Genomic DNA, 4,834 nt, shown 5'->3' on the forward strand with positions numbered 1-4,834 from the left:
TCTGCTGTTGTGACTCTTCATTTCAGGTGATTTCAGACCTTTTTCTTTATTGTTTAGATGAGACCTTGCCTTTTATGAAGAAAGAGATCTGAGAAAACTAATAAGTTCAACTTTTTTTACAGATACACTTGGATTGGATTAATATAGCAAAAAAATATTTTGGTTCTTTAACATGGAAGACAAAATAGTTTTTAAAAAAGCCAAATATTACATTTCTAATATCAAACTATCTGCTGTACAAAAACTTAATAATAAATCTCATATCTCATGAATTGAAACTGCCCAGGAGCTTCTTGATGTAAAACAAAGTAACTTTTTTTTTTTTTTTTTGCAAAAACACCACTTGCAGTAAAGATTAGTAGATAATCTGTGGCTTCAGATTTTTTGTCTGTGAATTACTTAAAAGAGCTAAAATATGCTGCCCCAGAAATGATGGACTCACTAAAATGAACTACGGACTCTTGATGAGTGGAATTCTAGCTGAAAGTCTCGACTGACACATACTGGGTAATTTGCCGAGACCAAATCTACTTAACAGTCACCGGAAACCAAAATCATCAAGTCTTTAAAATCAAAGTCAGTTTTTCATGTGTACCTTAACCTCCCTGGCGGAGTTAAGAATAGAATAGAATAGAATGAAACTTTATTGTCATTGCACATGTCACAGGTACAGGCAACAAAATGCAGTTTGCATCCATCCAGAAGTGCTTTAGCCATGATATAGATATATTACAATATATATTAGCAATAATATAGATATGTGAGTATATTACAGAAATGGGTCTATTACGGTATGTTATAATATACACAGTATGAAGTATGTTATGAATATGCTATAACTAAGTATGTACAGGCTGTAGTGAGTACAAGCTATGTACAGGCTATGAACAGAATATGAAATAAAGAACTTTACAGAAATATGAGATATACAGCTATACAGAAATGGGAACTATGCAAGTTGTAAACACTTGTAGAATTAAAAATTATCGTATGATTATTTACACAGAACTATACAGTAGTGCAGTTAAGATAAGTGAGATATGTGGATAATTTCTACAGAGGCTATATAAAGTGCTAGTGGTTGTGAGTGGTGGTTCAGTCCATGTTATTATTGTGTGTTTGAGGGTACAGTTGTCCATTGTGTGTGTAGGTGGTTGTGATGTGTGTATGTCCAGTCCATGGCTGTGTCCCAATTCAGGGTCTGCACGCTTGAAGTACGCGCACTACGCGTACTACGTACGGTGCGTACTATAAGTACGAGAAGTGCGGAAGTGAGAGGCTTGTGAAATGGGACGGTATACGCTTCGTCGCGCTGTTCAGGTTGCCTAGCAACCATGATACTAACCGCGAGACACGTTTCATACAGCTTTGTTTGACAGAAATGAAGGAGAAAAATGTTTTGTTGGTCATTCATTTTTGTCATGACATCACTTTAATTAGTTGAGTATCTGAGGCTGAGACCACAGGACTGTAAAACATGATTGTTGGGCTTCAATTCTGTGCTGAACAGTCATTTAAGATTAGTTAGTAAATAACAATTAGTTAATGTTGTTCATGAGACTAAAGTCATCTCACTGTGGTAATGTAAATATAATATGGCCAATATTATAGTATTGTCAGATTATTATGATATATATATATATATATATATATATACACATATACATATATCACTGACTTTCAGCTTGTTGTGTTTGTTGATATATGACTGACTTTAATTATTAAACATTCGCACATAAATAAGTGACGTCATATTCAGTACTTTTGACAGTTCACTTTTCGGCCGCTCCATCTTATTAGGGAAATACCATATACATAAATGTAAATTTCAAAACTCAACCCCATCATTTAATTTGTTTTTGATTGAAATTGAATATTACTTAAACTCTCTTAAATTAACTTCCAATAAAAAAGGTTTATCATTGATTGAAATTCATTCAGAAATGTTTAACGAATGAGCTGTCACAACTTTCAAGTACAAAGTTGTTATGAAGTCTGTCACATTCCCCCCCTTTTTTTTCTTTTTTTTCCCTTTATTTATTCATCCTTCTTATTTCATTGTACTGTATATTGTTAATCTTATTTGCCTTGTATGCCTACTGTGCAAACTGAACTGGATGACTGACTGTTCGCTTTATAATTTTGTTAACCATTCCTCGCCGTCAGTCCCCTGACCGTGGTCGGGAGACGCGAGGGGAGATGCTTCCTCCAGGGCCGAAGTTTGTCCTCCTTCGGGGTTAACTCCCTTCACTTTTGTGGAGTAGTGAGGCAGACAGAAATCAGCCGAGGCACCGGAGAGTACTGAAGAGATGAGGCTTTAATAACAGTACTGCACACTTCGAAAAACACACTGCATAGGCTGTAGCCCGTTAGAACGCTGCTCCCGGTCGCCTTCTCTACCCATGACACACTCTCTCTCTTTTTCCTCTTTCGCTCCCCGCGTTTCCTTCACGCGCATGCTCACACACATCACATACACTCCTTACTGCACCCAGTCACACACAAGACGGCAATTCCCGCAACAATTTCAATAAAGTTTGGGGGAAAAAAAACCTCTTCGGTCGCTCCCTTCTGCCGTATTTTGCGGCAAAATTATCCACACCCACCGCCGCGCTATGAATTGTGGGATATATGGGACCACGAAGCGTGCATCGGACCACGCTTGATATTTGGGGAAATCGACGGCGCATTTGGAGTATGCATTTGAAGTACACTTCGAATTGGGACAGCCGTCGTCGCGTGGCGGTGACGTAACCGCACTTAAAATGCGTACTTCAAGCGTGCAGACCCTGAATTGGGACACAGTCCATGAGTTTAGTGTGGGTCAGATGTCAGGAGGCAGAGTTCAGGAGTCTGACAGCTGTGGGGAAGAAGCTGTTCCGGTACCTGGTGGTCTTAGTCCGGAGGCTCCTGTAGCGCCTCCCAGAGGGCAGGAGGGTGAAGAGTCCATGTGATGGGTGACTGGGGTCTTTGATGATTTTCCCAGCCCTTTTCAGACACCGCTTCCTGTAGATGTCCTTTATGGCAGGAAGTGGTGCTCCGGCGATGCACTGGGCAGTTTTCACGACCCTCTGCAATGCCTTCCGGTCCGAGGCAAAGCAGTTCCCGTACCAGACTGTTATACAGTTGGTCAGGATGCTCTCGATGGTGTAGCGATAGAAGTTCACCAGGATGTCTGAGGACAGGTGGTTCTTCCTCAGAGTCCTCAAGAAGAAGAGGCGCTGGTGAGCCTTCTTGACCAGCTTGGAGCAGTTGGTCGTCCAGATGAGATCCTCGGAGATGTGGACTCCCAGGAACTTGAAGCTGCTCACACGCTCCACAGCCGTCCCCTTAATGTAGATGGGTGGATGTGGGTCAGCATTCCTCCTGTAGTCCACAATGAGCTCCTTGGTCTTCTCGGTGTTAAGCAGCAGGTTGTTTGTGTCGCACCACTCAGCCAGACGATCCACCTCCTCCCTGTAGGCGGCCTCATCGTTGTCACTGATGAGGCCAATCACCGTGGTGTCATCTGCAAACTTAATGATGGTGTTGGAACCATCAGCAGGTCTGCAGTCGTGGGTGAAGAGGGAGTAGAGGAAAGGTCTCATCACACAGCCTTGTGGTACACCAGTGTTCATTGTGATTGTAGATGAGCAGCGGTTATCCAGCCGGACATGTTGGGGGCGGTTGGTCAGGAAGTCCAGTAACCATTTGCACATGAGGGAACTGATGCCCAGGTCTGTCAGTTTCCTGATGAGTTGTGAGGGGAGGATTGTATTGAATGCTGAACTGAAGTCTATAAACAGCATTCTGGCGTAGGTGTTGTTGTTGTCCAGGTGTGAGAGGACAGAGTGCAGTGCGATGGAGACTGCATCCTCTGTGCTCCTGTTCTGGCGGTATGCGAATTGGTGGGGGTCCAGGGTGGGGGGGAGACAGGATTTGAAGTGTGCTAGGACCAGCTGCTCTAAGCACTTAGTGATGATGGGGGTGAGTGCTACTGGGCGGTAGTCATTGAGGCAAGATGGGTTGGAGTTTTTGGGTATCGGGACGATGGAGGTGGATTTGAAGCAGGCCGGTACCACAGCGTGGGCCAAGGACAGGTTGAATATGTCTGAGCACTCCTGCAAGCTCCCCAGAACACGCTCTGAGAACACGCCCGGGGATGCCATCAGGGCCTGCAGCCTTGTGGACATTGATCCTGCTCAGCACCGCTCCTACATCGGTGGGGGAGAGAGTCAGAGGTTGGTGGTCTGGCGTCACGTCTGCTTTGGTTGTGGTTTCGGGGTTCCCTCGCTCAAAACGAGCATAAAAGTTGTTGAGCTCGTTGAGGAAGGAGACATCAGAGGATGCGGGGGAGGGTTTGGTGGTCCTGTAGTCTGACCTCTCCTTCAAGGTCAAAGTCTAATAATGCTACACAGAGCGATTTAAAATGATGTTTCTTACTGCCATAGCATGCACTGACAACATATAGGAGATGGAGATTCTAATTGTAACATTATTTGGACCTCTGACCTCTTCTTTAAGATCAAACTCTTTAAAAGTATGTTTTAAATTCTGCTGCCTTTGTTTGTTTTAGCAACATTTAGGAAGTGATGCAGACTGATCACCAGCATCACATCTGCATCCAAACGAACTCTCCATCAGCCACTCCAACTAAAAATATCTGTCATACTACCCTTATCTGATTTTTAATCCACTACTAATTTGGTAAGTCTGCTTAAAAAGAATAAAGAAAACAAAATCAATACAGAAAAAATATAATACAATTTAATAACATTTTTTAGGTTTTAAGAGTATAACTACATTTTACACATTAGCCTGTCTTATTTGACATTCTGCTTCAAAGAAACAAATG

Source organism: Perissodus microlepis, chromosome 6, assembly GCF_051167445.1.
Source record: "Perissodus microlepis isolate ML-2025 ecotype Zambia chromosome 6, ASM5116744v1, whole genome shotgun sequence".
Classification (NCBI taxonomy): domain Eukaryota; kingdom Metazoa; phylum Chordata; class Actinopteri; order Cichliformes; family Cichlidae; genus Perissodus; species Perissodus microlepis.